At 44.4% G+C, this 27,281-nt stretch overlaps 1 long non-coding RNA gene across 1 annotated transcript; it reads left to right on the top strand.

The window, feature by feature from the left end:
- Positions 1-343: 343 nt before the first annotated feature.
- On the top strand, positions 344-26,559 carry LOC144494965 (uncharacterized). Its single transcript, XR_013498180.1, has 3 exons — positions 344-1,115; positions 12,953-13,063; positions 25,650-26,559. It is a non-coding gene; the product is annotated as an uncharacterized LOC144494965 (long non-coding RNA).
- The last annotated feature ends 722 nt before the right edge of the window (positions 26,560-27,281 follow it).

Here is a 27,281-nt window from a genome sequence, read left to right on the forward strand (position 1 = left end):
AATTTAAATGAGATTAGCAGGCCTGGGATTGAAGTCTCAGGCATCTAGCATCTGCCCCCCCTCCCCATCCCTCCTCACCCACCCCCCCACCACCACTCAGTGGGAACTACAGTGGCTCCCCATTAACAGGGAACTAGCAGCCCAACCCTACTGGAGTGAAGGGGGGCGCAACTGGGGCCCTCCAGAGGGTTGGGCGGTGGGGGTGTGCCCCCTGGGCATTGGCACCCTGGCACTGCCAACCTATGCCCCCCAGCACTGCCCAAGGGGCAAAGTGCCAATGCCCAGGGTGCACCTTGGCACTGCCCTTTGGGCATGGGGTGGGGCCTAGAGGGCAGAGCCTGATGAGGCAGGACCTAGGGGGTGATCGGTAGGGGGTCCCGCTGCCACTCTGCAGTCATGATCGGTGGGGGAAAGAGGGAGGGCAGCAATTAGGGCGGGCTGAGCGGGGTGGGAGGTGGAACTGGGGGGCAGCATCAGCTGGGGGGCGGCGGGGGGGGTGTCAGCCTGCTTGGGGGAGTCAGCACTGTGGAGGGGTGGTTGGGACTGCTGGGGGAGATAACTATCGGGGAGAGGAAATCGGTGGGGTCGGCTGGAGATCGCAGCGGGCTGGGAGGGGGTGGTAGGGGCTGGGCCCGGGAATGGTTGGGGGACCAGCAATCGGGCGGTGGGGGGATGGAGAGCCGGTGTTGCGGGAGTCGCGGAGCTGGCCAGTGATCGAGCTGACCAGCAATTGGGAGGCCAGCAGTGCGAGGCAACGGCACATGCGCCAATCTCAGTGCTGACAGATCGGCGCATGCGCACTGCCCCGCTTAGCGCACTGATTTCAGCCTCTCCAGCGGGATAGGCCCTGCCCCCTGAAATTTAATGATATTCACACTGGTGGCCTCTGCAGTGCACAGAGTGTGGGAGATTCTAGTGTGAACTCCCAAGGAAAAAAACACCGTGAAGCAGGAATCTACAGTTTTTACGTGAATTCGACACTTAGAATTTTTTGGGAAGAATTCTGCCCAACACATCTGAATTAGGTGAAAGCCTGGGACAATAAAACCATTATCACTGGTAGGAGTGTCTGCTGTCCTCAGTAGTTCAGATTGGTCAAGAATCAAGCCTTAAAGGTAGGTAAAAAATTAGTCTTTCTCAGACATAGGGCAGGAACGCTCATGGTTCCACAAAAATAACCTGAGTCATTGCCATCCTTGGCACCTCGCCGACCACTGTGATTGCAACACCCGCTCCTCCTTCCCTCCCAATATTTACCTTGCCTCTTGGTTGTTGATATTTTGCCAACCTGATTCCAACAACCTTCATCAGGAGGCCTGTTTGGAGTTGGCCGACTGCCAGTTCTATTTGGTTGAGGTCTGGTGCTCAAAATGGTGTTGCCATTCTGCTGTGCCATCTCCAATGGATTGAGTGATAAGCATTGTAAAAAATTCAGCCCATCTGTTCAAGTTCAATTACGGTACAATTATGACTTTTACAGGATGATTATGTTCTCGGCTTGTAGCATTAAAATGAGGATTAATGAATGGGACCATATGACATGTTCAAAAGTCTGTCTGAGATAAGCTGAGATGGTGTGATTATTCCAAATCGAGGGAAGGCTTAGACTGTTTTACTGAGCATGTGCAAGGTACTTGCACTTGGATACAACAGCAGGAATCTATAAAGAATACACTCTGAGACTCTCAAATTCGCAAAGAAGTATTGAAGGTACCAGGTTGTAAAGAATTGTGTTGCAAATTATCCACTTACTTATAAGATGAAAAGTGAGTTGGGGCCAAGGATACTAATTAACATTTTTTCTGTAATGGAAGGCTAATGCGTTTGACATTGCTAGCGGGATAAGGGCAGAGGAAGCCATTTTGTGATCAGGTTATTTTTTATTTATTTGTTCATAGGATGTTGACATCACTGGTTAGACCAGCATTTATTGCCCATCCTTAATTAAGAAGGTGATCGTGAACCACTTTCTTGAATCACTACATCCATGTCAGTAGGTACACCCACAGTGCTGCTAGGAAGGAAGCTCCAGGGGCTGGACTCAGTGACAGTGAAGGAATGGTGATATATTTCCAAGTGAGGCTTGGAGGGCAACTTGCAGCTGGTGGTGTTCCCATGTGTCTGCTGCCCTTGTCATTATCGGTGGTAAAGGTCATGGAGAGGCTGTGGTGTGGTGACATTTTCACTGGACTAGTAATCCAGAAACCCAGGGTTACTCTTCACAGAATACATAGCCTGTGGCCTGTTTCTGCAGCTGCAGTATTTATATAGTTTCCAGTTTCTGGTCAATGGTAACCCCCAGGATGTTGATAGTGGGTGATTCCGTGATGGTAATGCCACTGAATGTCAAGGGGGAATGGCTAGATTCTCTCTTGTTGGAGATGATCGTTGCCTGGCACTTGTGTAGCTTGAATGTTACTTGCCACTTATCATCCCAAGTCTGAATACTGTCCAGGATTTGCTTCATATGGACATGGGCTATTTCAGTATTTGAGGAATTGTGAATGGTGTTGAATATTGTGCAATCATCAGTGAATATCCCCACTTTTGACCTTTATAATGGAAGGTCATTGATGAAGCAGCTGAAGGTGGTTGGACCAAGGGCACTCCCTAAGGGTCTCCTACAGCAATTTCCCAGGACTGCAATAATTGACTTCCAACAACTATAACCATCTTCCTTTGTGCTGTGTATGGCCCCAACCAACGGAGAGTTTCAATCCTGATTCTCATTGATTTCAGCTCCTTGATGCCACACTTGATCAAATGCTGTCTTGATGTCAAGAGCAGTTACTCTCACTTCACTTCTTGAGTTTAACTCTTTGTCTATGTTTGGATAAAAGCTATAATGAGATTAAGAGTTGAGTGGCCTTGGCAGAACCCAAACTGAGCCCCAATGAGCAGACTATTGCTGAGCAAATTCCACTTGATAGCACCTTCCATCACTTTGTTGATGATTGAATGTAGACTAATAGAGCAATAAGTTTTCAACTGAATTTGCCCTGCTTTCTCTGAACAGAGTAAGAAGTTTAACAACACCAGGTTAAAGTCCAACAGGTTTATTTGGTAGCAAAAGCCACACAAGCTTTCGAAGCTCTAAGCCCCTTCTTCAGGTGAGTGGGAATTCTGTTCACAAACAGAGTTTATAAAGACACAGACTCAATTTACATGAATAATGGTTGGAATGCGAATACTTACAACTAATCAAGTCTTTAAGAAACAAAACAATGGGAGTGGAGAGAGCATCAAGACAGGCTAAAAAGATGTGTATTGTCTCCAGACAAGACAGCCAGTGAAACTCTGCAGGTCCACGCAACTGTGGGCGTTACAAATAGTGTGACATGAACCCAATATCCCGGTTGAGGCCGGTTGAGGTTCGAACAAGACTTCTTCACCGCACGGGACCTTCAACCGATGCTATACACTAGATACATCGATGACATTTTCTTCCTTTGGACTCATGGTGAACAATCACTGAAACAACTCTATGATGACATCAACAAGTTCCATCACACCATCAGGCTCACCATAGACTACTCTCCGGAATCGGTTGCATTCTTGGACACGCGCATCTCCATTAAGGACGGTCACCTCAGCACCTCACTGTACCACAAGCCCACGGATAACCTCACGATGCTCCACTTCTCCAGCTTCCACCCTAAACACGTTAAAGAAGCCATCCCCTACGGACAAGCCCTCCGTATACATAGGATCTGCTCGGATGAGGAGGATCACAACAGACACCTCCAGACGCTGAAAGGCGCCCTCATAAGAACAGGATATGGCGCTAGACTCATTGATCAACAGTTCCGACGCGCCACGGCGAAAAACCGCACCGACCTCCTCAGAAGACAAACACGGGACACAGTGGACAGAGTATCCTTCGTTGTCCAGTACTTCCCCGGAGCGGAGAAGCTACGGCATCTCCTCCGGAGCCTTCAACATGTCATTGATGAAGACGAACATCTTGCCAAGGCCATCCCCACACCCCCACTTCTTGCCTTCAAACAACCGCACAACCTCAAACAGACCATTGTCCGCAGAAAACTACCCAGCCTTCAGGAGAACAGTGACCAAGACACCACACAACCCTGCCACAGCAACCTCTGCAAGACGTGCCGGATCATCGACACAGATGCCATCATCTCACGTGAGAACACCATCCACCAGGTACACGGTACATACTCTTGCAACTCGGCCAACGTTGTCTACCTGATACGCTGCAAGAAAGGATGTCCCGAGGCATGGTACATTGGGGAAACTATGCAGACGCTGCGACAATGGATGAATGAACACCGCTCGACAATCACCAGGCAAGACTGTTCTCTTCCTGTTGGGGAGCACTTCAGCGGTCACGGGCATTCGGCCTCTGATATTCGGGTAAGCGTTCTCCAAGGCGGCCTTCGCGACACACGACAGCGCAGAGTCGCTGAGCAGAAACTGATAGCCAAGTTCCGCACACACGCGGACGGCCTCAACCGGGATATTGGGTTCATGTCACACTATTTGTAACGCCCACAGTTGCGTGGACCTGCAGAGTTTCACTGGCTGTCTTGTCTGGAGACAATACACATCTTTTTAGCCTGTCTTGATGCTCTCTCCACTCCCATTGTTTTGTTTCTTAAAGACTTGATTAGTTGTAAGTATTCGCATTCCAACCATTATTCATGTAAATTGAGTCTGTGTCTTTATAAACTCTGTTTGTGAACAGAATTCCCACTCACCTGAAGAAAGGGCTTAGAGCTTCGAAAGCTTGTGTGGCTTTTGCTACCAAATAAACCTGTTGGACTTTAACCTGGTGTTGTTAAACTTCTTACTGTGTTTACCCCAGTCCAACGCCGGCATCTCCACTTCCCTGAACAGGACATACCTGGGCAATTTTCACATTGCAGGTGGATGCCAATGTTATAGTTGTACTGGAACAGTTTGGCCAAGGGGATGGTTAAGACTGGAGCACAAGACTTCAGTAGTATTGCTGGATTATTGTCAGGACCCATAGCTCTTGCGGTATCCAGTGCCTTCAGCTGTATCATGTGGAGTGAATCATGTTGAAGAATATCATCTATAATGCTGGACCCTCAGGTGGAGGCCGAGATGGACCATCCAGTCAGCACTTCTGGCTGAAGATGGTTGCAAATGCTTCAGCTTTATCTTTCGCACTGATCTGCTGCGCTCCCTTTTCATTGAGGATTGGGCTATTTACAGAACTTTCTCCTTCTGTTAGTTGTTTAATTGTTCACCATCATTCATGACTGGATATGGCAGAACTGCAGAGCTTGGGCTTGGTCTGTTTGTTGTAAGATTGCTTGGCTCTGTCTATTGCCCTTGATCTCTGGATTGCTAGTCCAATAACAATCCCACCACACCCCACCTCCCTCTCCCTCTGCCCCTGCTGCTAACAACCCATCCCCGCACCCCACCCCCTGCTGTTGTGAGACACAATCACAGTGCTAAATTGGATAGATTTTGAACAAACCTTGCAGCTCAAAACTAGACATCCACTGTGGGCCATCAGCAGTAGCAGAATTGTACTCAACCACAATTTGTAACCTCACGGTCTAACATACTCCCTACTCCATCATTACCACCAAGCCAGGGGATCAACCCTGGTTCAATGAAGAGTGCAGGAGGGCATGTCAGGAGCAATACCAGGAATACCTAAAAATGAGGCGTCAACCTGGTGAAGGTACAACACAGTGTGCCGAAAAGCATAAGCAGCAAGTGATAGAGCTAAGTGATCTCACTATGCGATCTAAGCTCGGCAGCCCTGCTGTTATAATTGAAAGCAATTTGGTGAATACGTTTTCATAACAACAATTCCCTTTAAAAAAAGTCAGCCTGTTCTTTCCTTACATGCCATGGAATGCGAGATCATGTCCATATCAAATTGATTTGGTATTTGCTGTTAATTTGACAGTCCAGCATTTACATGTCCATAATATATCCCTATTAACATTCTACCATTAACTATTTACTTAATGAGAGAGCTCAGTTCTTGTTACATCTCCACTGACTAATAATGGCAGTTGACATTTTTGATGGAACTCCTATACTGTATAAGTCGATGGTGTCCAAAAGTTTCTCTATTATATAACAAGGAATTAAAAGGCAACTTCTTAGTGGAGTAAAGTTTGGGAATTTTGAAGCCATTCTTAGAGGTCTTTTTTCTGATTCAAAAGGACGCAATGGGCTGAATTTTTATCTCCTGACTCAGAGCAGACCTGAGCCAGGAGGAATAATGTGGAGGTGTGTGAGGCCATAATTTCCCTGATAAATCACAACCCAATACTCAGTTAAAGCGACACGGGTACCCTGCCTGGTAGTCAGTTTGTGAATCTTAGAGGAAGGGCGGCACGGTAGCACAGTGGTTAGCACTGCTGCTTCACAGCTCCAGGGACCTGGGTTCGATTCCTGGCTTGGGTCACTGTCTGTGTGGAGTTTGCACATTCTCCTTGTGTCTGTGTGGGTTTCCTCCAGGTGCTCCGGTTTCCTCCCGCAGTCCAAAGATGTGTAGGTTAGGTTGATTGGCCATGCTAAAAAAAATTTTGCCCTTAGTGTCCTGAGATGTGTAGGTTAGAGAGATTAGTGGGTAAATATGTAGGGATATGGGGGTAGGGCCTGGGTGGGATTGTGGTCGGTGCAGACTCGATGGGCCGAATGGCCTCTTTCTGTACTGTAGGGTTTCTATGATTTCTATGAGGCATTGCGGGCCTCTTAACAGATAGGTTCAAAAGTGCTTGCCAATGCCTCCTCATGGCCTCTGTGGTCCTTAATACTCCCCATGGCTCCACAATGCCTCTTCCTATTCCCTATGGCCCCTCCATACCATCTCCATGCCTTTCATGCCCCCTCATATCCCCACCATACCATCATCAATCCTACATCCCCTCATGTCCTTTCCCTTACCCTCGCACCCATCTACCTCTCAGCATATTCCCCGGACTGCTATAAAATCCCAATCCCTGCAACTTGTATCCTTCCTGGCTCCACCTTCCTGTTATTGTCTAATTGCTCCTAATGCTTTCTCTGCTTCTCCAGTGATCTCCAGGATTTCTGAACTGTTGGTCTTTTGTCCAGAAATCTCTTACAAATCCATACCCCATCATTACAGATATTGTACAGACTCATGTTCCTGGTTCCCAGGACTCTGAAACAACTGAGCAGTGGTCTGCTTCCATTATTCCACCACTTAGAGTCATAGAGTCAAAGAGGTTTACAGCATGGAAACAGGCCTTTCTGCCCAACTTGTCCATGCCACCTTTTTTATTAACAACCAAGCTAGTCCCAGTTGCCTGTGCTTGGCCCATGTACCTCGATAGCTATCCTACTCATGTAACTGTCTGAACGCTTTTTAAAAGACAAAATTGTACTCGCCTCTACTACTACCTCTGGCAGCTTGTTCCAGACACTCACCAACCTGTGTGTGAAAAAATTGCCCCTCTGGACCTTTTTGTATCTCTCTCCTCTCACTTTAAACCTATGTCCTCTAGTTTTAGACTCCCCTACCTTTGGAAAAAGATATTGACTATCTAGCTGATCTATGCCCCTCATTATTTTGTAGACCTATATAAGATCACTCCTCAGCCTTCTACGCTCCAGGGAAAAAAGTCCCAGTCTATCCAGCCTCTCCTTATAACTCAAACCATCAAGTCCTGGTAGCATCCTAGTAAATCTTTTCTGCACTCTTTCTATTTAATAATATCCTTTCTATAATAGGGTGACCAGAACTGTACACAGTATTCCAAGTGTGGCCTTACCAATGTCTTGTACAATTTCAACAAAACATCCCAATTCCTGTATTCAATGTTCTGACCAATGAAACCAAGCATGCTGAATGCCTTCTTCACCACTCTGTCCACCTGTGACTCCACTTTTAAGGAGCTATGAACATGTACCCCTAGATCCCTTTGTTCTATAACTCTCCCCAACGCCCTACCATTAACTGAGTAAGTCCTGCCCTGGTTCGATCTACCAAAATGCATCACCTCACATTTATCCAAATTAAACTCCATCTGCCATTCATCAGCCCACTGGGTCAATTGATCAAGATCCCGTTGCAATCCGAGATAACCTTCTTCACTGTCCACTATATCACCAATCTTGGTGTCATCTGCAAACTTACTAACCATGCCTCCTAAATTCTCATCCAAATCATTCATATAAATGACAAATAACAGTGGACCCAACACCGATCCCTGAGGCACACCACTGGTCACAGGCCTCCAGTTTGAAAAACAACCCTCCACAACCATCCTCGGTCTTCTGTAATCAAGCCAATTTTGTATCCATTTGGCTACCTAATCCTTGGTCCCGTGAGACTTAATCCTGTGCAACAACCTACCATGTCAAAGGCCTTGCTAAAGTCCATGTAGACAACATCAACTGCACTGCCCTCATCTACCTTCTTGGTTACCCCTTCAAAAAACTCAATCAAATTTGTGAGACATGATTTTCCATTCACAAAGCCATGCTGACTGTCCCTAATCAGTCCTTGCCTCTCTAAATGCCTGTAGATCCTGTCTCTCAAAATACCTTCCAACAATTTACCCACCATAGATGTGAGGCTCACTGGCCTATAGTTCCCAGGCTTTTCCCTGTAGCCCTTTTTAAACAAAGGCACAACATTTGCCACCCTCCAATCTTCAGGCACCTCACCTGTCACTATCGATGATTCAAATATCTCTGCTAGGGGACCCGCAATTTCCTCCCTAGCCTCCTACAATGTCCTGGGATACACTTCATCATGTCCTGGGGATTTATCTACCTTGATGCGCTTTAAGACTTCCAGCACCTCCTTCTTTGTTATATGGACACTCCTCAAGATATCACTATTTATTTCCCCAAGTTCCCTAACATCCATGTCTTTCTCAACAGTAAATACTGATGAGAAATATTCATTTAGGATCTCACCTATTTCTTGTGGATCCGCACATAGATGACCTTGTTGATCCTTAAGAGAACCTACTCTCTCCCTTGTTACTCTTTTGCCCTTTATGTATTTGTAGAATCTCTTTAGATTCTCCTTTGCCTTATTTTCCTTGGCCTTTGATCAGCTCCTGCCATAGAATCATAGAAACCCTACAGTGCAGAAAGAGGCCATTTGGCCCATCAAGTCTGCACCGACCACAATCCCACTCAGGCCCTACCCCCATATCCCTACACATTTACCCGCGAATCCCTCCAACCTTTGCATCTCAGGACACTAAGGGGCAATTTTAGCATGGCCAATCAACCTAACCCGCACATCTATGAACTTTGGACATCTTTGGCTCTTGAATATGCAGCTGACAAATGAACAAAATAGAAAGGGTAAATCACAATTTATAGTTGTGTGTTATATTTGCAGCTTAGCACTGAGATTCCTGGAACAGTTGTTCCGTTGTTTAAAAAAGGTTCCAAAAGAAATCCGGGAAATTATCGGCCAGTAAGTTTGACGTCGGTGGTGGGCAAGTTATTGGAAGGTGTGATAAGGGATAGGATCTACAAATATTTGGATAGACAGGGACTTATTAGTGAGAGTCAACATGGCTTTGTGCGTGGTAGGTCATGTTTGACCAATCTATTAGAGTTTTTCGAGGAGGTTACCAGGAAGGTGGATGAAGGGAAGGCGGTGGATGTTGTCTGCCTGGATTTCAGCAAGGCCTTTGACAAGGTCCCTCATGGGAGGTTAGTTAGGAAGGTTCAGTCGCTAGGTATACATGGGGAGGTAGTAAATTGGATAAGACACTGGCTCAATGGAAGAAGCCAGAGAGTGGTTGTGGAGGATTGCTTCTCTGAGTGGAGGCCTGTGACTAGTGGTGTGCCGCAGGGATCGGTGTTGGTCCATTGTTGTTTGTCATCTATATCAATGATCTGGATGATAATGTGGTCAATTGGATCAGCAAGTTTGCTGATGATACAAAGATTGGAGGTGTAGTGGACAGTGAGGAAGGTTTTCAAAGCTTGCAGAGGGATTTGGACCAACTAGAAAAATGGGCTGAAAAATGGCAAATGGAATTTAACGCAGACAAGTGTGAGATATTGCACTTTGGAAGGACAAACCAAAGAAGAACGTACAGGGTAAATGGTAGGACTCTGAAGAGTGCAGTTGAACAGAGGGATCTGGGAATACAGGTACAGAATTCCCAAAAAGTGACTTCACAGGTGGATAGGGTCGTAAAGAGTGCCTTTGGTACATTGGCCTTTATAAATCGGAGTATCGAGTATAAAAGTTGGAGTGTTATGGTAAGGTTATATAAGGCATTGGTGAGGCCGAATTTGGAGTATTGTGTACAGTTTTGGTCACCTAGTTACAGGAAGGATGTAAATAAAGTTGAAAGAGTGCAGAGAAGGTTCACAAGGATGTTGCCGGGACTTGAGAAGCTGAGTTACAGAGAGAGATTGAATAGGTTGGGACTTTATTCCCTGGAGCGTAGAAGATTGAGGGGAGATTTGATAGAGGTGTATAAGATTTTGATGGGTATAGATAGAGTGAATGCAAGCAGGCTTTTTCCGCTGAGGCTCGGGGAGAAAAAAACCAGAGGGCATGGGTTAAGGGTGAAAGGAGAAAAGTTTAAAGGGAATATTAGGGGGGGCTTCTTCACGCAGAGAGTGGTGGGAGTGTGGAATGAGCTGCCGGATAAAGTGGTAAATGCGGGGTCACTTTTAACATTTAAGAAAAACTTGGACGGGTTCATGGATGAGAGGGGTGTGGAGGGATATGGTCCAAGTGCAGGTCAGTGGGACTAGGCATAAAATGGTTCGGCACAGACAAGAAGGGCCAAAAGGCCTGTTTCTGAGCTGTAATTTTCTATGGTTCTATGGTTCTAGTAGGTTTTGTAGCTATTTTAAACTAGTCTTGTCTCAGCCCCCATCATTCCTGATGGCTATCCAGTTACCCTGTTCATAGAGTCAAATTCAATGATGTCCATCCTGACCTGTAACCTGCCAAAATTCCTTATAAAAGTTCACTCGAAATAATAGAATGAGATATAACTGATACCTGAAGAAGCATATCCTCAAAATGAGTCAGTGCCGTCAGAGAAATAAGGGGGTGATAAAAAAGAAAGACTTGTAATTATATAGCACTTTCCACAACCATCAGAGTTTTCAAAGCACTTTATAGCCAATAAAGTCCACTAAGGATAATTCCCCTGCTCTTCAAAATAATGCCATGAGATCTTTCACATCCATTCGAGTAGACAGATAGGGCCTTAGTTCATCCCATTAGCATCTCATCTGAAAGACAGCACCTCCAACAATGAAACATTCCCTCAGTAATGCAGTGAAGTGTCAGGCTTGAATTTTGTGCCCAACAGTGGAAGCTGAACCTGGATAGACTTATTTGTTGTTTTGAGCTGCAGATGTTCTCACCCTCAAACTTGGGCCTCATCGGCATCAGCACACCTCTATATCTAGGCCTCTTTCTGTCTAGCCTGCTTCGGGAGCCAGCAAAACCGTCTCCAGCCCAGACCTGCCTCCCCACCCATGGAACCCTAAGCCTTAGTGGCTTTGCTAAAATAAATGCTGCTTTATACACTTACCTACTTTTTCACAAAATCTGTTGAAAGCAAGAATTTAATCCCTAGAAGGACTGAGAAATCAAGAACAGGTAACAACAGAAGAACAGAACTAATCTAGACAAAAGCAGAAATTTGCAACACATTAGGCGACCATTTGACCAATGTTGCTTTTGCTCAGTCTTAGCTGGTGCAATATAAAACTAATCCCAACAAGTCAGTTATATCAAACTGTTACATCCAGTGGTTTAAGAAGAAGGGCCATCAATACTTTCTAAAACCATTTAAGATTGGGCAATGAGTACCAGTGGTGCGCATGTCCCAAGAATAAAGGATCGCCCATAATGTATGTCACTAGGGCCCAGTGACTTAACCATCTTGTGGTTTGCTCATATTTGCAGAATCAGTTTATTTTATTATTTTATATCCTACCCTATGTTCTCTTTGCCACAGTCATTTGTAAAAACCAATGCAAAACATTTAGTTAAGAACTCATTGTACCTTTTTCCTCCATAATTACATTTCCATCTTGTCATACAATAGCAGGCTGGTTTTAAAATTTATGCTGTTTTTTGCACAAATAAAATCAAACTGCCATTTATTTTGTAAACCATGTCTGGTAACAACTAAGGAAAATGAAAGAGTCGGGAACACGGTGTTCTACAAATGATACAATTCGTAGACAGAGTGCTGTAATGAGACAAATATGAGGTGTTGAAGAAGCAGCAGCAAGGGAGAGAGGGGCAGCCACCCAGGAACCAGTTCAGCCAGACATTAGGGGCTGAACGCAGCAGAAGAGCAGGGGAGAGGGGCAGCCACCCTCAGGAAACAGTTCAGCTAGAGATGAAGTGCTGAAGGCAAAAGCCAGTTTGTTCAAAAGATCGTTTTCTTCGCCGAACTAAATACCATTCCCAAGTGCTGGTCACTTAAGCTGTATGGTGCAGTAATCTCTGGCTAGATTTAACCAATAAGTTTATGGTTGCTGTTTGGGATATGGGAGTCGCAACCGAGTTTAGGATTACAGGGGAAACAGATACTTTTGGGTTTTCAGTCTTTGAGGGACTAAGTGCTTACTATTAATTCACCAAAGTATAAGATTGTTCCTTGCATTGTTTTATTATCTTACTTCTGCTTTAATAAATACTTTTATTTGTTGTTTAACAAAAGGGAAGTCTGAGTTCTCACTGTTTTCACAAACGTTTCTCGTTAATATGCAAAAAAAATACACCACGGGAAAAAAGTGTTTCAGGTTGGGGCACACTTGCACATAACAACAGCAGGGTTTCATAACGATCATCATTCTTTAATATTCTTCCCTTCAATCTCTTTCGGTATTACTTTTTTTTAGGTGTTTATGAAAGTAATTTATTAAAAGTTATCTGTTTTTGTTAAATGACATAATGGCCAACTGTATGTCCTTCTGACCATTCTCTCTCCATTATATTTTTGGGATTCAGGGAGAAGCAGGAAGATTGTAAATACTTCTACCAAGCTCAGAACAATTAGATTTAAAGTAGTAGACTATTCAGACCTTGGTAATCTTCACCAATGTGCTAAGTGGATCTGATGTAAGTATACTGGGGAATGCTTGCTTTACGTATTGTAGCCTGGATAAAAACGTATAAGGAAGATAAAGTTCTAGACAAACTGTACTGCTTACATGTAAATTGCAGATATTGTTTCAGGGGAATATATGTGCTGGACATAACAGAATAACAGCCTCTGCCTTAATGTTTAACTGCTACAGTTGAAGGTCATTGTAACACCAAAAACTCTTCCCTTCACTGATGCTAGTTATAGAGTTCCTACTGCCAAACAGACAGAAATAAATTAATTTGACATAGGCCGAGATGTAACCCTGAGGCTCAGATACTCACTGCATAAAGACTGCTGAGTCTTTAGGCGAGGCAACGTTGCTCACTCATCCTTGGCTCAGGTAAGCTAGAAGGCACAAGCCTTTCCAGCCTGCATCAAATATTTTCCTAACAAGTTGCCAGATGTTCAGTCCTGTGAGACATTCCATCTAATGTCCTGGCTCATAACTAGAACAGCTCCTCACTATTATATCTGGATCATTGGAGTACTGTGCAGGACTCACATCAATTATAATGAAAACAATCTTAATCTGATTACCAAACCCGCCATTACAATTTTCATTATAGTTTAAGTGGTTCCCAAAGGGTGCGGCGCGCCACACTGGTGCGGCGAGAGAGGATGGCGGGAAGATTCAAGGACAATAAAAGAAACATTTAAACATTCATGTATAGAAACCCGTAGAAGTTTCCAGATTTCATGCCATCTCTCTTTGTGTTAAGACTTAACACCAGTGTGGCACGCCGCACCTTTTGGGAACCACTGGTGACTGTTTTATAAACAATTGATAGTACTGTAAAATCAAGCAATGCCACCCTTCTGACCTTTCAGAAGAACGGAGAGCAGGAATGGAGGAAAATAATTCCGAATGCCCTCAACACATTGGATTGTTTGGCTCATTGTGGGAGACAAATAATACCTATTTTTTAAAGTCTTCAAAATAGCCTTATTGATTGTCATGTTACCATTTGGCTGAATTCTGCCTCCTGAGGATAAAATCTAAGTGATGTTTGATGGAAAAAGTATCCTGAAAGCATTTTCGAACAGCATCGTTATTAGGTGAGATGGAGAATGATGCTACAGACTATTGTCTGGGAGCCCAGCTTCCAACCTCTCCCAGTGACCCACCAAGTTCCTCCAATCCTCTTCCATGATTCTAAGGTTCAAGATGGTGCCGGAGCAGAGTGACTTCTTGCCAGCTGTCCCCAGCATACCCTCTAATTCTATCTTTTACTCTCATTCTATGCTCTTAAAACTTAACCCTAACTCCTTTACTGCAAAACTGTATTCTGCACCCTCTTCTTTCCTTCTCCCCTATGTACTCTATGAACGGTATATTTTACCTGTATAGCGCACAAGAAACAATACTTTTCACTGTATCACAATACATCTGACAATGATAAATCAATTCAAATACTCATTGCCTCCCATTCCTCCTATCACTATCCATGTTCCCCCATCATTGTCCATGTGGAAAATCCTGTTCTCCTCCCCTGAACCCTTTAATATTGATGTCCCCATTCTCTGTGTTGATCTGACCCCTTTTCTTCACAAGGCCACATACACCCTTGCTTTTTGCCACCCTGGGAAACAGACTTTATTTATCACACCAAATGATAGTTATAGAGTTCCTACTGCCAAACAGACGGAAATAAATTAATTCAACACAGGCTGAGATGTAACCCTGTGGCTCAGATACTCACTGCATAAAGTGAGTATGATAGTTATAGAGACTGCTGAGTCTTTAGGCGAGGCAACTTTGCTCACTCATCCTTGGCTCAGGTAAGCTAGAAGGCACAAACCTTTCCAGCCTGCATCAAATATTTTCCTAACAAGTTGCCAGATGTTCAGTCCTGTGAGACATTCCATCTAATGTCCTGGCTCATAACTAGACCAGCTCCTCACTATTATATCTGGATCATTGGAGTACTGTGCAGGACTCACACCAATTATAATGAAAACAATCTTAATCTGATTCCCAAACCCGCCATTACAAATTTCATTATAGTTTAGACTGTTTTATAAACAATTGATAGTACTGTAAAATCAAGCAATGCCGCGCTTCTGACCTTTCAGAAGAATGGAGAGCAGAAATGGAGGAAAATAATTCTGAATGCCCTCAACACATTGGATTGCTTGGCTGTAATCTCTGCCACTTAACCAGGGCAGAAAATTCCTCCCAACGTCACAAGAGAAAAATATCAACCTCTAACTCCACAAATGTCACCAAATTTGAAAAGGAAATATTAGCTTGTTGAGGGGATGCAGAAGAAGATTTATCAGAATGAGAACAGGGATGGTGGACTTACGTGGAAAAATTGGAGAAGCTGGATTATTCTCCTCACAGCAGAGGGATGATTTAAGGGCAGATTTAATAGAGAGTTCAAAATTATCAGGGATATGAGTCAGTAACCAGAGGACACACATTTAAAATAATTGGTAGAAGAACAAAAGGGAAGATGAGCAAGAATTTTTTTTTTACACAGCGAGATATGATGATCTGGAATTCATCGTATGAAAGGATTGACTGATGATTAAAGAGCAATTTTCAAAAGGGAATAATAGTTGAAAAGGAAAAAGGGGCAGAGTTGGCGTAATATTACGGGAGTGGGACAAATTGAATAACTCTTTCAAAGAGACAGCACAGACACTACGCGATGAAAGGCCCCCTTTCTGTGCAATATATTATTAGGTACTGAATATATTGAGAAAACTAGAAAATGTTAGAAATAGATAGATAGATCATCTGGTGATGATTCATCAGAAGTGGAGAAAGATCTTTATGAAGAACCTGTGGTAATTTTCATCAATTTCAATGTAAAAGGAAAGGGAGCCAGGTGGGATCTCAATACACCAGGCTATTAATCAGCCACCCTATTTACATCCTATTTAATTTTCATTTTCAATGGACTCTGGAAGCTAAAATGGTGAGGTGTGTAAAACATGTGGTTGATCAGCTACCTCCTGTTACCATGTGAAAATTCATCACCAGGTCTTGGCTTAGGAAAAGGGTATATTAGAATTCCTGGAGATGATTCAGGGGAGTTCAGTCTGTCTCCCTGATTGCCTGGCATCAGGAGGGAAGCAGTGCCAATGGGATGTCTTCTGACTGACTCCAAATGCTCTCAAGAAACCCATGCTTGGGTTTCTCTACATTAATTTCTGAAAGCTGCTATGTATACTGGCTTTGACCATGATACAACAGCCAGGATTTTCCAGTCCCACCCAGGATGGGTGCCGCCCGGAAAATCCCAGCCAATGATTCAGCTCTTTGTCTTTACACCTCCACGTCATCTAACAGCTGCCTGAGAGGCATTCATACTGGTGAAGCAGCTTGCCTGATTTAGTGTAATTACCTGATCCCACTCTGAGCCCAGATTCTACAGTGGGATTAGGAAAGCAGGTCGGCAACTGAGCATGATTCTAGTCCTGGTGGCAGGATGGGATCATGGAAGTTCTGCCCCACAGTGCCTTTATAAGGTTGACCAAAAAAGAGGGCAACCGGTAAAGTCATGGAAATAAATTTGTGTAATAATATTCACAAAAGGCAGTTAATATGGTTTATTTATCCATAACTACAAATGAAAATAATTTAATGATACAGAAAAGACATTGGAAAGAGAAAAGAGGCTGAATTTCCTGTATGTGCTATTTTTAGTGCACAGGTTAATTCATGTGCGCACTATTTAAGCAAATTTGTCTGACAAAATTAACCAGTGAATTAAATCTAGCACACAGGATAACTTCAACCTGTTGGTCACATCCTAAAAAGTGCTGACAGCAATGGTCGGACTGGGGCTTCCGCACATACAAGAGAAATATAAAAATCCTTTTCTTGAAATATGTTTTATTCTTGCTCCAAGAGGTTTAGGGATCCAACGACAGGTAGTTGGAATGAGATTAGTAAAGGCAGTCAAACTACTTAGCTGTTAAAGGTGTCAGGCTGCAGCATAGCCCAAGGCAACAGCCACACCCACATGATTTCATACCAGCTGCAAAGGTAAAAACCCACAACAAATTATTTATTACCATGATGGAATTCCCCGATTAACTAACAGAATGCTACCATATTTGTAGCTTAGTGGTAATATACAGGAAAAAGCAAAATGCTGCAAATGGTAGGAATATGAAGCTAAAAGACTCAGCAAATCAATCAGCATCTGCAGAGATATCGGGTCCAATTTTACCATCATGTTGCGCCTGTTTTCGGGCGTGAAAACTTGGTAAAGTCGAGTGTGAGGCGAATAGCACGATCCACACCCGCCTCCATGCCAGCTCCCCCTGTACCAAGGCCCGAAAATGACCGTGATCGGCACCGCGCCCGAAACGGGCTGACTTAATGGGCTGCACGCCCAACCTTACCGGCACTTCCCTCTTTACCACCGCGTTCGCCCATCCAGAAATGGCACGAAACAGACATGCTCCACAAAAGTCCGATTCGGGCGTTCCATTTAGTGAGGAGGTAAGTGTCGAGCAGATGTTCCTCTGCTTGAGATCGGTGGGTGGGGGGTGGGGTGGGGGGGCGGGGGGTGAGGAGGGTCCGCTGCTACTCTGCCTGCGATCAGTGAGGGGGGAGGGGCATTCTCTGCCACTCTGCGTATGATCAGTGAGGGGGAAGGGGCATTCTCTGCCACTCTGCCTGTGATCAGTGGGGGGGAGGGGGTCCGCTGCCACTCTGTCTGTGATCAGTGAAGGGGAAGGGGGGTCCGCTGCCACTTTGCCTGAGATCGGTGGGGGTAATGCGGGGAGGGGCCCGCAATCGGTCTGGGTGATATGGGGGGATAAGGGGGTCAGTAATGTTGTGGAGGTGTGGCAATGTCTGTGGGAACCAGGGAGAGGCATTATCCAGCCCAGGACGATTGTGGCAGGGGAGCGGCATTCTATCTTTTTATTTTCTGCTCATGAGCAGTTGTAGACGCTAATCGGAGCTGCAGGGTTTCGGGTGCGTTAAGCCCCACCCACAGGCTGGTGCAGCACAATTTGGAATTGCTGATATTTTTGCAGGCAGAGAATGCGTATGGGGGGGGCGACTGAGAACGGGTCTAAAGGTCGGATCTGAAACACTCCCAGTTTCAAGTCCGCCCAGCACTTAGAATCAAAATGGTAAAATAGGGCTCATCAGTTAACGATCTGGGTGTGGATCCAAAGGGCATCCAAAGTTAGCTTACTAGAGGGTAGGATTTAGGGCCAGAGTTGGCTACTGAGGCAGGTAGCTTGAATTATCAAAATTTCGCTTGACATGCACAGCTTTTACTCGGTGGACGGGGGGCAGTGGGGGCGGGGCTGTGATGGAGGGTGCTTCTGTCAGGTCCACCAAGCCCTTGCTGACTCTATCAGGCCCCACCCCACCAGAGTGACAGTGCAATCATGCCCCCAGATTTTCCGTGTAAGTGTCAGAAAGTCTGGTCTGAAAACTCGGCTGTCCAGCTGGGGAGATACACACTGGTTTTCAGTCAGAGCCTGACACTCTGACTGATGGTAAAATTCTGCCCTATAGCGCACTTGGAAAAGCTGAAATAGGGTCTGTTTTAACTCAGCACCAGTTTCAAGTGTCTCTGCTGAATTTGGGTTTCCCTCCTGCGTGAATCACGCCCTGCCTCTTTTCCCCTACCCAGCAAAAATTGGATCCATCAGAAATGAAGGCAAGACTTCCACATCCACGTGCCATCAGAATCAGAGAAACACAGATATCTTGGAGGATTGTGGGGTTGGAGATTACAAAGTTGGCAGGGCAAGACCAGGGAAGGATTTGAAAACAAGGCTGAGAATTTTAAAGTCAAGACATTGCTTAACCAGGAGCTAATGTAGACCAGTGAGCACAGGGGTGTTAGGGGAACAGGACAGGCTGTGAGTTTGGATAAGGCAACGGTTTTGGATTTGCAGACAGTAAAGTATAGGAAACCAGCCAGAAGTGCATTGGAATAGTCACGTCTAGATAGTCCACATCCTTGCGCTATAATCTTCTAATCCTCAATTTACGTCTCTTGGTGGAAGTGTGCAATGGCTTGTGAAAAGCTAAACTTAGTCTTCTTTTTGCTGGAAAAACAAGTTTCCTGTGCCTCCTGATCCCACACCACTTTTGTGTGGCCTTTTGATGGATCAGAAGGCCGTGCACAAAATGTACACACACTTCTTTTGAAGTCAGGGTCCCCATTGTGAAGACCAGAGGAAAACTGCGTTTCCTCCCATACACAATTTTCATGCGCTGGTGTTAGATTTGGAAGACCTAAAAAAAATGCACCTCCTTGGAAAGGAAGCCTGCTGAAGATTCTGGAATATTTTGAAAGATAAGTGTAAACTGATTGACACCTTCAAATGTTACTACAAAATGCTGCATTGTAACGTGCATGGCCTAAAATGTGTGCTCCACCCCAACATGATTTGAGGAGAGAGGTGGGAAGTGAAATTGCATGGATGCGGTTGCTTCTGGAATCCTGCCTGCCCTCATCTGGAAACAATTTAATGTTGGGGCCAGTGGTGGGGAATGCACTTTTCCCCAATTTCCCGCCCAGCCTCAATTTCTAGGCTGGTGGATGCCAGATAGATTGGGTGGCGTGAGCGTCGGGAAGGTGGGAGGGGGGGAATACAAAGCTTTGAAATCCTGTATTTCGAACAAAAATGGGGAGGTCCCCATCAATAGCCCTCTTCTGACTGGAGGCACCCTCTCCTCAAGGACTAGATACCTCTGAATCCTCCTCCCCACAAGCATATCCCCGATACCCCAATCACCCCCCAGGAGGGTGTGAAGGCTAAGTCATGGATTATATTTAAGAAATAAATAGACGCAGATCGGCAGCCAGGTAGGCAAACAGTGGCAGCTCTCTCAGCTAGCTTTCTAACCTCCTTTGTGTATTCCAACTGAACCCAGAATCCACAAGTTGGCCTTTGGGGTTTGTATCCATTTTAAAATATAAAACTCAGGTCTTTTTAAAGTCCAATGTTTCTGTCTATAATTCCGTGTTTTTTTTCTCCATCATCATAACAAACAACATGGTGATGGGTGGGGAATGAGGGGTGAGTATTAGGGAGCTTTAAAGAACTCTGGTGACTGTGCTGCAAATTCAAGATGGACATTCTAACCAGCTCTTTTCTGCACCCACACTCCTCATGAACTCCATCGTGGGTCATCAAATATATTGCGAATCAGATCCTTTCTGAAAAGACAAAAGTCCTGGACAAAGTTAAACATGAATTGAGTGTGCACTTCAGAGGGGAAAAATGTGTGCAGGCTGTGTTTTCCCATGGAAAACTCTGTTCTCTGCAATACATAGGATGAAAGGATGATAGATGCATATTCAATTTGCTGAAAAAAGAGACATGCTGACCAAACTTTTCACCTTGTGCTCATCAGGATAGACACAAGAACATCAAATTTCAAAGGCAACAATTTACACTGCATGAGAAAAGGAGTGTTGATTGATTGGCAAATTGGCTGTGATTGGTTGACATGATTCTGTAATTGGGCAGCACATCTGAACAATTCCGAGTGTGCTCAGTTACACTAACATCAAATTCATGATTATCAGTCAGGATCACAGTGTATTTCACTTATGCTTGTTAGAAGCTACATATATTCATATATAGGGACCTGTCCTCTACAGCATAAAAGAATATGTCTAGCCATTGGGGACAGTAGTTTCCTGGTACGTTCTTCATGGCACACCTTGACCAATCAGAGTCAACTTACCAACCAATCAGCATCCTTTTCTCATGCAGTATAAATTGTTGCTCCTTTGAAATTTTGCATCCTTGCATCTGTCCTGATGGAAAGCTTCAACAGTGTACTCATGTTCTGTATTACCATGTCACTATATGCAATTTTAATAGTTACTTCAAAATATTTGAAGCAGAAAGAAACAACAAGGCAATGGGGAAAAAGCGGGAATTGGATAACTCTCGTAAAGGGCACACATAAGCATGTTGGCCTCCTTTTTTACAATTCCGTGGGATGGAATTTACTGCTAGTGCAAATGAAGGTGGGGAGGTCATAAAGTAAATCATGTGGCCTACCCAACTCCATCACCCCACTCCCAACCTGTCTCCAAAATTACAATGGGAATTCAAGACACCAGGGAGTCCATGCACCCTGAGATACTAGCCAACTAATGGCCACTTAAGGACCTCATTCCACCTACGCCATTACTTTACATGGTGGTAAGGTGGATAGCTGTCAGCTTTCAATGTGTGGGCTGCTGTCAGGCAGGAAGGAGGTGGTTACCTCCTTTGGAGGTCCTCTGTGCCCATTGGAGGCATCCTCCCTCTAGCATATCCCCTCCTTTAACTCTCCCACCCAAGTTCTCAAGCCCATCACCCCCCCCCCATCCCACACTCCCTCCCCTGCCTCACTTGGGTCTACCAGCCAGGCCATCCGAAATCTAGACTTACCTTCAAATCCAGGCTCTATCACTTCTTTGTGGGGCTGCCTGTAGTCTCAGTAGTGGCCACCATTCAAACTGGGCACTGCTAGAACTAGAGGTGCCAGCCAATCTGAATGGACACAGCTCTCTAGAACAGGACTTCCTCCCATATAGGGGCCGAAGTCTCACTTTCAAACAATAGTGATTACCCCCAGCGATATTGTTGCAGGGCAGTCGGATTGTAGGTGGACTGATGACGAATCTTTCAGTCAGCCAGGGGTATGGAAAACAGTGCCCCGCCAATCCAGTCCTATATATTAGCCCATCTCAGTCAAAGGTTGTGTAAAATGCTGAAGAGCAGAAGGCCAAGGGGTTGCATGAAAAGGGGAGGGATGCAAGACTTTGAAAACATAGGAGGTCAGGTGTGAACTTCAAACGGATTTGAAAATGAGGAAATCGCAAACATTTGAACATAGAAGGAGGAGTTGACCATTCAGCCCCTCAAGTCTGCTCTGTAATCTTTAGATTGTGGCTGATCTGTAACTCAATTCCAGTTTCCTGCCTTTTCCCATATCATATATCCTTTTCAAATAAAAATTTATGTGGCAATGTTCTTACCTATAGGTTGCAGGTTACCTAAGAGAAGGATTCAATATTATCCCTAAACCTTGCTTTGAACATAATTGGAATAATCAGGAGGAGTTAAAGTGCTGAACCATATACAACTCAGCATTGCAATTGTTTAAAAGAATGGAGTGTTGGACAAAGTAGTCACTTAAGCCAAATCACTTGTCTCCATTGAAGTCACCAAAGTATTCAGGGTGGCACAGTGGTTAGCACTGATGCCTCACAGTGCCAGGGACCCGGGTTCGATTCCCGGCTCGGGTCACTGTCTGTGTGGAGTTTGCACATTCTCCCCGTCTCTGCGTGGGTTTCCTCCGGGTGCCGTGATTTCCTCTGTTGTGGGAAATTTACCACTTCGGAGTCAGACTTGGAGGTTTCAATAATACAGTTTTATTTCGGACAAAGCTTTGGGAGAAAGCACTGGTACTCCGCAGTACTTGGCAGCTACCTTCTCAACTACACAATGGTAGTTGATCATTTTTATACCTTTTAGACAATAGGCATACGGACATTAGCCGTTAACACATCGCTACAAGTTGAGTAGACAGATACGGACATCGATAGTTAACACATCGTTACAAGCAGACAGGTACGGACATGGACAATTAACATATCATTGTTCATAGAATGGATACATTTATGCAGTTATGTCCTCTATCAATGACTGGTTTCGATCTATACATTCAGTGGCTGATCTTGTTACATTTATACATGTATGTCCCCATCTGTGGCTGACCCGAAAGAGCTACATGTATGTCCCCATCTGTGGCTGACCTTATTATCAGACTCATTGTTCTGGGTCTGCTCTTATCTAAAGTGCCTCAAGCTCTGACCAGCTTCCTGCAGCAATTCAGATACTGCAGGTTTTAACTTTTTGTGTCACTGTCTGTGCTAAAAGCCAGTGCCTTTTAATGTCCCTTCCCAGGTAACCATTTTGTGTCCCAGGTAACCATTTTGTGTCCATCACTTTAATTCCACCATAACACCTCCCACACTCCGAAGATATGCGGGTTAGGTGTATTGGCCATGCTAAATTGCCCCTTAGTGTCAGGGGAGTAGCTAGGGTAAATGCATGGGGTTATGGGGATAGGGCCTGGGTGGGATTGTGGTTGGTGCAGACTCGATGGGCCGAATGGCCTCCTTCTGCATTGTAGGGATTCTATGATTCTAAGGTAATATTCTTTCCTCTCTTTTCCTCATCTATATGCTACGTTTGGTGACATTACCTGTGGCATGGCGTCAGCCGATGACACCTGACACTACTCCTACTACTTACTAAAACTTGGCACCCTGTTTAACTGAATTCAATTTGCAAACCTCTGCTTTGTTCATCATTAAAATTTAGAGTTGCCGACAGTCCAGTATTGTCCTGGAGTCTCCAAGAATTAAAGTTTGATCTGCCAGAAACTGATAGGAGCAAAGATGATATGGACATTCAAAAAAACACTGCTCTTTTTTTCATTTTCTTTAAATATTTTAATGTATTAGTTATAAAAAAAATCAGAGATGGGGAAAAGTAGCTGTATGACTGATTGTGTTGATTAGCAGTCAGGGACAAAACATCCAGGAATTCATATAACCAGAACTGCCGACTCTAATAATGTTGCATATTTTCATTTATGAAATTTATTCTGTCTCCACTCAAAGCTCAGTTCAATCATCAATGATACCCATATTAATGCTTTTGTTTCCTCAAATATTCCAACGTGTCATTTCTGATCTCCCATTCTCCACCCCTCTGTAATCATCCAATAATCCAAAAATATAGCAGTTTGTACCCTACCCTAACTCCTACTCTGTTCTTGATAAGCTACATTGGAACTGTTTCCTTTTGGTATTAAAATTAAAATCTTTATTGTTCTCTTCAAATCCCTCCATGCCCTCACTCTACCCTATCCCTCTAAACCTCTATTGTCTTCCATCCCCTTCTGAATCCTTATATCCTCTTGGTTTGGCTTTGAGTAATACAGCCCCATCTTGCCACCCACACCACTCTGTTTCCTACACCGTTCTTGTCTTGTCATTGGACCCTTCAACTATTTCAGCCCTTCTCTTTGGAAGTCCTTCCCAAAACCCCGCTCTTCCTCTTGACTTCTTTGTCCACCTTTAAATATATTCTCAAAATCTATCATTTCAACCAAACTCTTACTTACCTTTCCTTCTCAATACCACCCCCCACAGTCCCTCCCCCACCTGACTTAACATCAGCTCACCTTTCCATTTTAATTGTGAAATATTCGGACCATTTTTTAAATAAACTCACCTGGAATTTCATAGGTGTCTAAATTCATGTCTAGATGATCTGTGATATCTTCAGTGGGAGATTGACAAAAAACTAGAAGAAACAGCTCAGAAGGGCATTCCCACTGCTTTTCCATTGTTTCTGCTGATTGTCCACAAAGGTGAATGATTGTGAGCTTCCCCCATGATAATTCAGCTCCATCTTATAAATACAAATCATTGTTGTTAAGGGGTAATTCATGAAGAAAATCACTGGTGTCAATGTACTGACAAGCCCATTTCTGCATTGCACTTTCTATTAGGGAATGAGCTCAACAATATGGCAGAAATATTGGAAAGAGAATCTATCCATCCAGGCAGATGAAAATAACACACAAATCTGTGTGCCGATCAGTGCCAAAAACAGAGCAGTGAACCAGTTCAAATCTTTACACTTGTCAGTCGAAGAGGTTACACAATTTCTCTTTTTTCACTAAGGAGATGATGATCAGGCACTCTTCTAAAAGGTTTCATTGAAGAGGATCCAAAATAGGTCTCTTAGCTCAGCTCTAATCACTGTCAATTATAAATGTATGCAAGGTTGGTCACGACAACTAACTCAGTCATCACGACTTAAATATGTGGCACAATGCTAAAGTGCAATAATGGCTAGTTTGCTTCTGTGTTGCCAGGCAACTGAAAATACTAAAATATTGATTATTATTCATTCATTGCAATCTTGGAAGATACCAGATTCTTGGCAGTATGGCTACTTACATCAACAGAGCCTCCATTGGATACTAAATTCACTGTTTTATTAAATCTATATGAAATTTATCCTAGCATAATGTACTTGGTATTATTAGATTCTTAGGCACACTCCAGTTGAGACTGGATGTTCTCTTCCCAAGATTGAGTAGATGCTGTGTGTACCTGGTGAAGGTTATTTCTTGTCATCAGTCAGTATGACCTATCATGCTCTCTACCTCCTACAAACTAATGAGCCTTCCAGTCCTTAAGTTCATAACGAGCTGAATCGTGAGCCAAGCAACTCGAGAAAACTAACCAAAAAAATTAAAGCTGAGCATTTTTATTTTGATTAGTTAGAATATTGACTGTAACTATTAGTGTCTTTCTGTGATTCTGTCAAGTGGGATTAGGTGGGCAGGTCGGGACCTTTCATGCATCGGTGCAGACTCGATGGGCTGAAGGGCCTCTTCTGCACTGTAGTATTCTGGAGTCTGTCTTAAGAAACTAGGCTATTATTATTTGAATTAGAGGGGTCTAAATTTGATAGACCTCGGAAATTGGTGCAGAGATCATGATGCATGGTTAACCCATGTTTGTTGCATGTGGACAGAGTACCCTTCGTCGTCCAGTACTTCCCCGGAGCGGAGAAGCTACGACATCTCCTCCGGAGCCTTTAACATGTCATTGATGAAGACGAACATCTCGCCAAGGCCATCCCCACATCCCCACTTGCCTTCAAATAACCGCACAACCTCAAACAGACCATTGTCCGCAGCAAACTACCCAGCCTTCAGGAGAACAGTGACCACGGCACCACACAGCCCTGCCACAGCAACCTCTGCAAGATGTGCCGGACTATCGACACGGATGCCATCATCTCACGCGAGGAAACCATCCACCATGTACACGGTACATACTGTTGTAACTCGGCCAACGTTGTCTACCTGTTACGCTGCAGGAAAGGATGTCCCGAAGCATGGTACATTGGGGAAACCATGCAGACGCTACAACAACGGATGAATGAACACCGCTCGACAATCACCAGGCAAGACTGTTCTCTTCCTGTTGGGGAGCACTTCAGCGGTCACAGACATTCAGCCTCTGATCTCCAGGTAAGCGTTCTCCAAGGCGGCCTTCACGACACACGACAGCGCAGAGTCGCTGAGCAGAGACTGATAGCCAGGTTCCGCACACATGAGGATGGCCTCAACCGGGATATTGGGTTCATGTCACACTATCTGTAACCCCCACAACTGGCCTGGATGTGCAAAATCTCACTGGCTGTCCTGTCTGGAGACAATACACATCTCTTTAACCTGTGCTTAATGCTCCCTCCACTCACATTGTCTGTACCTTTAAGACTTGATTAGCTGTAAAGACTCCCATTCCAATCATTATTCATGTAAATTGAGTTTGTGTCTTTGTGCCCTGTTTGTGATCAGAACTCCCACCCACCTGACGAAGGAACAGCCTGTTCCGAAAGCTAGTGGCTTTTGCTACAAATAAACCTGTTGGACTTTAACCTGGTGTTGTTAGACTTCTTACTGTGTTTACCCCAGTCCAACACCGGCATCTCCACATCATGTTGCATGTAGTGCCAGCAGAATGCCACCTTCATGCTTCCTGCTCAGTCGTATGATTTTTTTTCCCAAAAGTATACTTTATTCATAAAAATTTGTAAAACTACATTACATAAGAGTTCAAATTTGACAACAGATGAAGTGCAGCACAGTGCATGAGGTGACTCACGACACTTGTTATTTTTACAATGTTCATTTGCATTTCATGTCAAACATTCTCTGGTGCATGCAGCCCAAGAGGGTTTTATGTGGTTCCCAGCTCCTTGGCATGCTATAGCGCTTACACAGTATCCATTCCACATTGAGCCTTGGCAGTGGCTGTCACAAGCTTTAATGCATCCCTTGGAACATAATCTTGGACTATTCTTGGAATGTGCCAGACTGCAACACTCGGCCTTCAACAGTTCTTTGTGCTGGAAGACCAGCAAGTTTCAAGCAGGCTGATCCAAGCAAATCGTTCAGTGAGTTGATGATCCTCCAGCAGCAAATGGTGTTTATCTCAGTGTGGATCCCTGGGAACAGCCTGTGGAACACAAAGTGTGTTTAGGATGAACAATAACAAAAAACAATTTATATCTCTTTCCAGACTTGCTTTGTGAAGGCATATTCCAAGGTGAGGTGGGATGGTCGTTTGCCCATTACAAACACCTTGTGGGCAGTGT

Source organism: Mustelus asterias, chromosome 6 (genome assembly GCF_964213995.1).
Source record: "Mustelus asterias chromosome 6, sMusAst1.hap1.1, whole genome shotgun sequence".
NCBI lineage: Eukaryota > Metazoa > Chordata > Chondrichthyes > Carcharhiniformes > Triakidae > Mustelus > Mustelus asterias.